The sequence below is a fragment of the Nicotiana tabacum genome, chromosome 13 (genome assembly GCF_000715075.1).
Source record: "Nicotiana tabacum cultivar K326 chromosome 13, ASM71507v2, whole genome shotgun sequence".
Classification (NCBI taxonomy): domain Eukaryota; kingdom Viridiplantae; phylum Streptophyta; class Magnoliopsida; order Solanales; family Solanaceae; genus Nicotiana; species Nicotiana tabacum.
Window position 1 is genome coordinate 128346630 of NC_134092.1, and position 11636 is coordinate 128358265.

At 37.5% G+C, this 11636-nt stretch overlaps 1 long non-coding RNA gene across 1 annotated transcript; it reads left to right on the plus strand.

Annotated features, from left to right (window-relative positions):
- Window positions 1–213: 213 nt before the first annotated feature.
- On the plus strand, window positions 214–3161 carry LOC107775133 (uncharacterized). Its single transcript, XR_001645656.2, has 3 exons — window positions 214–462; window positions 1841–2118; window positions 2189–3161. It is a non-coding gene; the product is annotated as an uncharacterized LOC107775133 (long non-coding RNA).
- The last annotated feature ends 8475 nt before the right edge of the window (window positions 3162–11636 follow it).

The window sequence follows — 11636 nt, forward strand, 5'->3', positions numbered from 1 at the left end:
TCTTTATTACACACTACAGGTTCCATACGTGGCAATAGGTGGCTTCAAGATCATCCTTTTGCATTACTTTTTGCACTTATCTTCCAATAGGATAAAGGTATTTGCACTTATGGATTCAAATACCATTCTCATTTCCTTATTTTAAGGAAACAAACTTGTTTAGTATTTATAGAATTCATTCCATAACCAATAACTCGTAGTTGTGTCCACGCCTATAAATACTAGCCTTGAGATACAATTGTATTCATGCGTCCCTGATAGATGACCCAAGCAGACTCGGAAGTTGGCTTCTCTTAAGTGCTTTCAGTTCATTACATAGTGCTCTCGTGAATTTGCGTGGAATTTTACGAGTTTAATCTTCTTGTACATATAAATATTTGAATTCATACTGATTTTCTCCTCTTTTATTTTGTGCATCAAGCAGGTGACACCTTAAAGATTTAATTCATCTGTCCTTGACAGGTGAAGTTCTTTCCCTTTCTTGTACATTCTTCTACTTTTCATTTCTTTTTCAAGGCTCAAATGGAGTCGATTCTGATACAAACATTAGTTTTAAAGTGGTACCAAAAGTTTACTTCGTTCAGATAGAAGACTTTACCTTATTCTGTTCAAGCGAAGATTTTTTTTATTACTTTAGAGCCGAAGGCTTTACTTTAGCTCGACCAATGAGAAGGCTTTGCATTGTTCGGAGTGAAGATCATTACGGTGTCTAATCTGAAGATTTTATGTTGTTCGATCCAAGGACCATTACACCATCTAAGCCAAAGATTTTACCTTAGATGAGGCAAAGATCATTATATCATCTAAACCAAAGACTTTACTTTATATGAGGCTTAGACCGATATATCGTCTAAGTCAAATATTTTACTTTGCCCGACGCGAATATCATTACACCATCTAAGCCGAACTTTATTTTGTTCGAGGCGAAGATCATTACACCGCCTAAACCAAAGATCTTTTTTTTTGTTGAAGATTTGACTTTACTTTATCTGAGGCGAAAACCATTACACCGTCTGAGCCAAAAATTTTACTTTGTCTGAGGTGAAGATCATTACACCGTTTGAGCCAAAAAATTTATTTTGTCTGAAGCAAAGGCCATTACACCGTCTAAGCTAAAGACTTTATCTTGTTTGAAGATTTAACTTTATTTTATCTAAGGCATAGACCATTACAACGTCTAAGCCAAAGATTTTACTTTATTTGAAGTGAAGATCATTACACCATCTGAGCCAAAAATTTATTATGTATGAGGTGAAAACCATTATACCGTCTGAGCTAAAAATCTTACTTTATTTATAAATTTGACTTTTCTTCATCTGAGGCGAAGACCATTACACCGTCTGAGCCAAAGATTTTACTTTGTCTGAGGTGAAGATCATTACACCGTCAGAGACAAAAATTTACTTTGTCTGAGATAAAGACCATTACACCGTCTGAGCCAAAGACTTTACTTTATATGAAGCAAAGTCTATTACACCGGCTAAGTTGAAGACTATATTTTGCAAAGGTGAAGACAACCATCTAAGCTGAAGACTTTACTTTGTCCGAGGTTAAGACCATTACACTGTCTAAATTGAAGACTATATTGTATCCAAGACGAAGACCAGCGAAGATCATTATAGAGTCTAACATGCATATTTTACTTTACTACCAAACGATTTGACTTTTTGGTGCAAAGGAACAAAAATTCGTCCTTATTTCGAGATGCATGAATCAGAGATTGTATGAAGCGTGAAAAAAAAGTTGACCACCAAGAATATCTCTTTAATTTCAATCTTCACAGATAATTTTATGATCTCCTTTATATAGATATATTTCTCCCTTCTTCTTTTTTTTGCAGGTAAAAGAAGATCTCATCTGAAGATACTACTTTAGTAAAGATAACCTCCCAGTCGAAGAATATTTTTTTCTGCAACATAAATCAAGTCATGCAAGGCAACATTTTAAATACTTTCAGTTGAAGATTTGAAGATATATTAAAACCTTCCTTCAAATAATTCAAGATATAAATATTTAAAGATGGTGCAGACTATATCAAAGGCTTTTACCATACACTTGAAGATATACTGAAACTTCCAACTAAAGAATTGAAGGCTATATCAATTTGAAAACTTCAAGGTTATTATTATGAGGGCTTCTTATTGGCTTTCAATTGAAGACTTGGTGCTCAAAAGAATTTAACTTGCAGATTTTAACTTGAAGGCATGGCAGACTTGAAGGCTTCTACTTGACGACTTGACAAATTTGAAGACTTCGACTTGAAGACTTAGTGGATTTGAAGATTTTAACTTAATGATTCAACTTGAAAATTTTACAGAATTGAAGGCTTCAACTTTTGGCGAATTCGAAGGCCTCAACTTGACTTGGTGAATTTGAAGACTTTAACTTGATGACTCAATTTGAGGACTTCCCAAAATTGAAGACTTTAACTTGAAAATTTGCCGAATTCGAAGGTCTCATCATCACTTAGCAGATTTGAAAAATCGAGAAGACTTGGTGGATTTGAAGACTTAAACTCAAAGATTTAGGTAGATTTTAAGAATTAAACTTGAAGGTTAAAGTATACGAGTTAAACTTGAAGATGTAGTCACTTTGAAGAATTCAACTTGAAGACGTGGCAAACTAGGATAGTTGAAGACTTAGCGGAGTAGAAGAATTTAACTCAACTTCAACTTGAAGATTTAGCATGCCAGAGACTTCAAATCAATGATATAGAAAATATGAAGAATTCAACTTGACGACTTAGCAAACTTGAAGAATTCAGGTCAAAGACATTACGGTCTTGAAAATTTTGCAGCCTGCTAAAGACTATAATTGTCTCGAAGATACCAATCCTGGTGAAGAGGATCAAGTCATTAAGCAGTTTATAACAAGTGAGTTTTTTTATACTTTATGGATTTGAAGACTTGGCGGACTTGAATACTACAACTTTAATACCTAGCGGGCTTGAATACTTCAAATTGATGATGTAATGGACTTGACAAAATCAACTTGACTTAGAATTGGAGCATTCAACTTGAATATTTAGCCTCTTATTAAAGAAACTACAATCATTCCATCAAAGACCTCAATTTGACATGGAGGACTTGCCCCCATTGAGCCATCAAAATAAGACAGAGAGTTCAACAAAAGAATATATTTACACCTAATTTTCAAGTGTCAATAAAATGAATTATATTCCATCATACCTCATTTGAATAAAACCTTGGGTAATATGTATTTTTGAACTCATATGACTGAACTTAGAATGAAACTCTAAGCTGCCTACATACCTCGGTGAAAAGGATCAAGTCATACCATAGTTCGAAATGGGTGAGTTTTTTTTCTTTTTTTGCATGTCTTAACTTTTACCTAGGCCGCCTCTTTTGAGGTTTTCAACCCAGCAGTCTTTTTTTTTTTGTGTGGGCCGTGCACAGTTTATACTCTTGCGGGCCAAGAGTAACATGCAGTTTATGCTCGTACGTTAAGGATCATATTTGTTTTCTTCAAGGATAGTATCTCTTCATGAATTTCCCATTGATGGGGCCAATCTGTAAACCTTCTGAGTCAATTATCCTGTAAGCGCCACTTGAGTATACCTCTTGTACAATATATGGTCCATCCCACTTAGCAGAGAACTTGCTCCCAGATCGACGAGAGGTAATAATAGGCCTTTTGACCATAAGAACTTGGTCACCCACTTAGAAAGATCTAAGGCGCACCCTTTTGTTAAAAGATCGAGACAGGCGAGCTTGATAACATTCAAGGCTTTGTTGAGATTCTAGCCTCTTTTCATCAAAAGCTTCTAATTTTTCAAGGCGTAACCGAGCATTTTCTTCATCAGTGAGTCCTTCTTGAATGGCAAGCTGCAACGACGGGATTTGACGCTCAAGTGGAAGGACTGCTTCAACTCCATAAATAAGTGAATAAGGAGTCGTTTGTGTTGGTGTGCGATATGTGGTCATGTATGCCCAAAGAGCTTCTTCCATTGTCTCATGCCAATCTCTCTTAGACTTAGAGACAACATTTTTTAACAAGTTTTAGAGCGTCTTGTTAAATGCTTCAGCAAGTCCATTGGCAGCAACATAATACATGGAGGAATTGCGTTGCTTGAAGCCAAAAAGATCACAAATCTTATTCATCAACTTGTTATCAAATGGCTTATCATTGTCCATCAATATATATCGAGGAATGCCAAAGCGATATATAATATTGACTCGGATGAAGTTAGCCATATTTTTCTTCTTTACTTCTTTAAGAGAAACAACTTCAGCCCACTTCGAGAAGTAATCAGTCGCGGCCAAAATATATAGATGTCCACCAGAAGACTTTGGCAATGGACCAACAACATCCAAACCCCAAGCATCAAATGGCCAAGAAGCAACGGTTGGGTGTAATACTTCAGGTGGTTGATGTATGAAGTTAGCATGGAATTGGCAAGCTTTACACCTTCGAGAGTAATCTAAACAATCTTTCACCATGGTTGGCCAATAATACCCCATTCTTTTTATGTGGAAATAAAGTTTTGGCCTAGATTGATGCGCACCACATACTCCAGAGTGTGCTTCTTGCAGGGGTTGAAGGGATTCATCAGTCCCCAGAAAACGTAAGAGTGTTGATACCCAATTTTTTCCTTATTTTTCAAATATATATATATATATATACACACACACACCTTAAAAATAGCGCATATGCATCATCATTTGATTTACAAGCATACATAAGTATTTTTCATAATTTTCCATAAATTTTTAAAAACTTTAAATCAATTTATTTTTGTATTTTTATTATATAAATATCTAATAATTACCCTCCAAATTATTTTTTAAGAGTATCTAATTATTTAAACTTATCGTTTATACCAATATGAGGTTTTAAATATTTTCAGGACATTTCTTATAATTACATTTGCATTTTTTAGGGCCAAATTGCAGATTTTGCAACAATAGCCCATATGCATGTATAATTACATTATTTATGCAAAAAATAACTTTTTATATTTTTTATAATGTTAAATAATTGTTTTTAATCATTTTCATTCACAAATGATATTTTTGATATTTATTAATTAATTTTATAAATTATTTATTGATAAAGTACTGGGTATTTAAATAATAGCCTGATTTTAACCTATTTTCGGACCTAAAACTACCCAATCCCAACCCAATAACCTTTGAGCCCAAACCAAATAACCCCCCGACCCAACCAATTAACCAACCCAACCCAGAACCCCCGACTAATCGTGGCCATTGATCTCCAAGATCAACGACCCATATTACTCCGTCCATTTTTAATTAACCAAACTCCCCTAACCCTAACCATACCTCATCGCCCGCCACCCTTGGATCCTCTCATCTCTCATCTCTCAAACCCTAGAGTCTCCCCCCAAATCTTCTCCCATAATCCCACCGGACATGGGGTTACATGGTTGTTTCTTGCCATATTCTAACTTCCCCCTGGTACTGGAACCTTCTATATACCGCTTGCCCAAACATGGCAAGCGGATTTCATCAACGTCGAACCATAGCTGGTTCAGTTCCTTGGCCTATTTTCGTCTATGTTCATTCTTATTCTTTTATGGTATGAATCTCTGTGTATTTTCGTGATTCCTACTCACCCTAAAATTAGGGTTTCGGATTCCTTTTAAATCGAACCAAATCTAGTTCGATCCTTTGATTTTAAAAGGCATTTCTGTCTATGTTCATCCTATTATATGCAACGTGTGACTTTTACCTTTTATTTATTTTTTAGATTTTTGCCGATTTTACACTTTCCCTAAAATTAAGATTAGGCTTTGCTAATCTGAATGCCATTACGTTTGTAGTTTGAGACATGTTTAGACCTGAGTTGATTAATTTCTTTTAATTCTGCCTAGCATATTTGTTATTGATAGCCACCCCTCAAATGTTTAAAATTATTGCTGGAACATGCTCCCATATCCTCTTTCTATGGATTAGTTGACTAAGTATGAGTATATAAGTATATAGCACAAGTCTGTTTCTGAATTTGTTGTGATGACATGTAGCCTGTTTTGATCCTGCTTTCACCATGCCTTGACTTCCCCAGTAATTGCCCTAATCCTGTTAAGTTCTGATTGATATGATTTCTTCTTGTGATACTAGCATTCTACATTTAACATAATCTGAACTTTTTACCATAAGTCTGTGCACATCAATCCTGCAAACCTGTCTTGGTAACATATGTATTATGTGTTGAATTCATTCTTTTGAAACTTTGCTAAAGTCTGTTCTTAAAACCCAAGCATGCTCTATTACCTATTTTTTTCATGTGCTCAACTTGAATCTGTTTGTATCCCTTAGTGTTGTCCCTTAACCTCATTCTATTCCTTTACTACTTGGTCTCTTTGAGTTCTTATTCTTAGCCGGCTGAAAGCCAAGGCTACTTAGGTTCTGTCCTTTGACCTCCCTAGTGTGAGCACTGCTCAGGGTCCAATTGAGACCCTTGTGAACTCTGACTCACTAGGATTTGATCCCTAATCCCTCCTCTGAACAATTCTTGTTAACCACCCTAGTGTGAGCATTGCCCTGGGTTCTTGAAGCCCTTGGGAACTCTGACACACTAGGGCCTTGGTTCTATATGCTCAACTCTATCTTGTGCTCATTGGGTGAGTCATTCAATTTCTGGCTGTTGTATGTCTATGAGTGCGTAACTTGGAGACTGTTGTGATTTGTGAGAATAAAGGCCAGGCCTGTCCAGGTGTATTTTGGGCCTACTGTAGGCTCCCTGTAGTTATTCTCTTATGTAATTCATGCTATTCATTCTGAGTTTGTAATAATTATTGTAATAATATTTGGGGTATTAATGAAATTGGGAAAGGGATTTTTATCTTATATTTACAATAAATGGGGTAGAAATCCTACCTATAGGTCCAACAATGTGTTATCGTATGTGATGTGTTAGAAATCATGCCTATAGGTACTTTATTATGTTCAGTAATTATGTGCTAGCAACCATGTCCATAGGGTCAATACTTGGTTCAATTATGTTATGGTATGATCCAATATGTATGCAAATTTCTGTTTACGCACTGTTCTGATCAAATTATAGAAACCATGCCTATAGGAAATCACACACTTCACTTAACTTGTTTAATGCCTGCACATTATTAAAAAGCATGATCGTTTGACTAAATGTCTCACCTACTCTTACGTCTACTTCTGTCCGATTAATAGATATCATGCCTATAGGGAATGAATGCTAATAACATCCTTTTCAATCTGCACCATGCTCAATAGATATCATGCCTGTAGAATTTTAATTATTTAAATTCGATATTGCATCATACTGTCAACCTTTAGAAAGCATGCCTATAGGAGCTAAATATATGAGAATCGGTCCCAATCGCCAGTCTCTAGAAATCATGCCTATAGAACCTCACTACTCGCTCTTCAAACGCTATTATCCATGCGATTATTAGGAGGCATAAGTAATTTTGAGAATTTCTAATAGGTTTATTATCCCTAATACGTATAATCACTTAGAGATCATGTCTATAAGTTTATTAACTTATAACATGTAGTCTCAATAATTAGTGTGTAATACCAAATACTCCTAAACTGTATAGTCGCTTAGAGATCACGTCTATGGGTTTCATAACCCCATCATAATCTGCAAATCAGTTAACTTGGGGTAGCATCACCACATATACGACATTGAATTCAGCATCACATAGAGATCCTGCCTATAGGATTCTGCAAACTTATCAAAATCTACAATTTGTCAATGTTAATCAGTTTGGCGTGCATTTGTTGTCCAGATGCGGAGGCTAACTTGAGCCCTTATTTGCTTATAAGTGAAAGTCCTAAATGTTTTGCATGTCGCCTAGTATTTTCCCTTTTGAGCAACCTAAGTTAAAGTCTAGAACCACCCTGAAATAGAGGTCCAAATGCCTCCTGGACCATAGGCATGGGACGGGTAATGCACGCATAGGGTACGACTTAGAATTAACTAGTACGCTTTAGGTAAACAACTTAAAGATAGTAATCAGGTAGCAGGAGATGATAGTTTGTGCCCGCTGAATAATATGAGTAACATCCCATCTTGAGGGAGTTATGAAGTATTATTTATGTTGCACGGGGTGATCCTTTTGGCTAAAAAACTTAGGACTCCCCTACCATTCCTGTTAAAATATTTCTTTATTTGTCCAAACTGTTTCTTTTCTCTTAGACTAATTCACATAATTCGAGTTCGGCCGGGACCCACCGTTGTGGACCTCGAGGAGTGCCTAACACCTTCTCCTCGAGGTAATTTGAGCCCTTACCCGATCTTTGGTGATGCAAACTAGCAAACCCGAGTCATTTGCAAATAGGTGCCCTAACGCACCTTAATCTGTTAGGTGACGACTCTCTCTTTTGAATAACCTTTCCTTTAAAAGAGTTATCACGACATCGAAGCCCGACTTTCACGAGAAAAAGGGGGCGCGACAGCATGGCGACTCTGCTGGGGACATTTAGGCTCTTACCATTGCGAACTTGGTCTATATGTATTAGTCTCTCTCGATAAGCGTTTCTTTATTATTTTGCTGATACTTGAATATCCCGCTCTCATTCTCCCTTTTATTGCTACATGCACACCCCCTTCCCTATTTTCCCTTTTATATAAACTTACATGCAACTCTTCGCTTAATCTAGTTACAATATGCATTCCACTGGCTCTGACTTTTTTAAATTTTGTTATATCATGACTTTCCCAGTCCTTACCCTTTTTTTGCTTTATTACAAGTTTTTTTTATATACGAACTAACTTCTTCCATGTTTTTCTTTCTTTTCTGTCTTTACATTTATTAAATGCTGCTTTTATCACTTTTATCATGCAAAATACTTGATAACGTGTTGTTTTATCTTTGTATAAAGCATGTTCTGCATCATATTTTACTCGTGCGCAATTAATACCATAGCGGCACTTGATGAGTGTCTGCGCTCTTCCTATATTACCCTTTTTTAATTTTGGAAAGACTTATTTGCGGTAAAACTAGTCGATCAACGGTGCAATCGACGGTTCCGTGTCTTTCCCTCTCAAGTTGTCCACTTGAGGGTACCGGTCTAGACTCTCGTAGAAACCCCACTCTGATGTTAACTGTGCATGCATCATGTCTAAACCTAGTATGAGTTAGAACGATGTCCGCGTAATAACTCTCTAAGGCAAGCCTTGTCCAAAGCCCATCGGGGTTTCCATAATCCCAATGGGCACGATCATGATATGTGCATTATTTGGAGAAAACGTGTCGATATGCTAATCATTAATGTGTAAATGGTCGAATCCGGAGGGGAAAAGGGCTAACTTTATCTATTTTGCAGAAATGAGACACTAAGTCCCCAGGTTCGGCATGGTTCGAAGCATCCCATATTTATTGCTAGACTGGTGGGAAATCTCTCGCCAAGCGACAAAAACCATGTGAAAAGAGTTCTTGGAAATCTACTTTCATTGTTGGACATTCAGCCAAACAATGTACTAATCGAGGTCGCTACTATGTTCTGGGATGAGAAGACGGTCGTCTTACATTTTGGTGACATAGAAATGACTCCTCTTCTAGAGGAAATAGGAGGCTTTGCTGGGCTTCCCTGGGGCAGCCCTGGTCTGTTGGTACCGGAAAATTGCACTTCTCGAGGTTTCCTAAAATGATAGATTTCAGAAAAAAGAATGAGTTAGTCTGTCTGAAGAAATGTTACATACCATTTGACTTCCTTTATGAGGGTTATGGTCATAGCAAGTCCTACCGTCTTTATCATGATAAATTTGCTATCACCTCTCTGGGTTGGAATCATCGCCGGGTTTTTGTGTTCATTGTCTATTTTCTGGGGATGCTGGTATTCCCAATATAAGGAGAAAAGATTCACACTCGCTGAGCTATGGTTACTAAGACCCTAATGGAAGGAATTGAGGGACAGACTTACACTATTGTCCCAATGATCGTAGCGGAGATATACCGAGCCTTGGACCGTTGCAAGAAAGGATATAGGCATTTTGAGGGTTGCAATCTGTTACTACAAATATGGTTATTGGAACATCTTCAAAGGGGACAACACCGTCAAGAATTACTGCGGCGACCATGGAATGACCACATAGCTTTTCACCATCCGAAAAGAATGACTTTTATCCCGGATAGGTTTGCACAACCAGGAAACGATGTGGGCTGGGTACACTTCTTTAGCAATTTGACTGACTACAAGGTCTATTGGATGTTCGAGTGGTTCCCTACTAGCAAATTCATCATCAGGTCAAGAGATGTTCCTCATCTAGTGCTAATTGGATTAAGGGGTATCTATTCTTATGCTCCTATCATAGTCATGAGGCAAACTGGGAGAAAGTAGGTTATACCACGAGTTTCCAAAATGGTTCATTACAAAGAAGATTTCCAAGGTAATGTCATTCCATTCAAGTGTGAGGCACAACACATGTGGCATCATAAGATTATTAAGGAGAAAGATACCATCAAGCCAGACAGGTATCATGCCGGCCACGTGTGCTTCTACCTATCATGGTTGGTCCATAGTAGAAGAGGTCAAGCCAGGGGTTGATTTAAGAAATATGGTCATAGACGACATTGCTGAAGCACAAGTCAAATACAGGAGGTTGCACAAAAGGGTCTTTGAATCTGAGTCCAGGCATTTGGAACAGCATAAAGTGGACATAGAAGCAATCAATGAATGGAGGGAAATCGCTACTAAATCAACAGAAAGGTTGGAGTATTTGGAGCAGGGTTTGATGGAACTTGAGGGGAAAATGAGGAAAAGGGTATCGGATTGTCAGAACGTAGAGGGCAATGAAGGAGGACATCTAGCAAGGGCGTATCTGCTATTAGACATGCGCGACTTGGGGAATCTGATTGACGGGGCTAAGAAGGCCAGGCTTGGAGAAGGTCTCTCTAGGACCAAGTAGATTAGGAATGATGTTTTCTAGATTCGTTTTAGAATTTGATTGTAATAAGGCAAATGCCACTAGTGACTCTTTATAATTATTGTCGTTTTAGTAGAGATTCGGTCTATTTATCATATTAATGAAATGATGCAGTTATCGGCATTAAGTTTTCTCCAAAGCTATATGTCGCTAGGCCTACCTCGGGCACAATGATGTCCCCAAATTAGGACGCGAATTTCGCAATACGTGTTTAAATATCGTAAATATCCTTTTAATACCCTTTACTGACTTGTTTACCTTTTGTTTTTCTTCTTTTCTTTGTTTATTCCCATCCACAAGGTTGGTTTATGCATACTGGCATCATCGACATATCATACCAGATCTAGAGGTCCTCCACCTCCTCCTCCTCCTCCAAGTGATCCTAAGAACAAAGAAAAAGCTAAGATGGATGATCTGAGCGGTATCAGGAAAGACAACACTACACATGTAGAGAATGTTGAAACTTCGGATGGTCGGGGTACTCTGGCACAAAACGACTTGGTTTTGCGATTAGAGCAAAAGATACTGGAGTTACAAGGGGAACTTAAGCAGGTCCGTAACCTGGCAAACCTTTCCCTTACCCTGAATGTTCCCGACATCAACCAACAAAATGCCCAAAACTCAACACCTCCTCAAAACACACAAAATCAGCACCCGCAAAATCCTCCCGCACCTCATCAATACGCCACACCTCCCCAAAATCCTAATCCTCCACCAGCACCAACTTCTCTACAGTATCA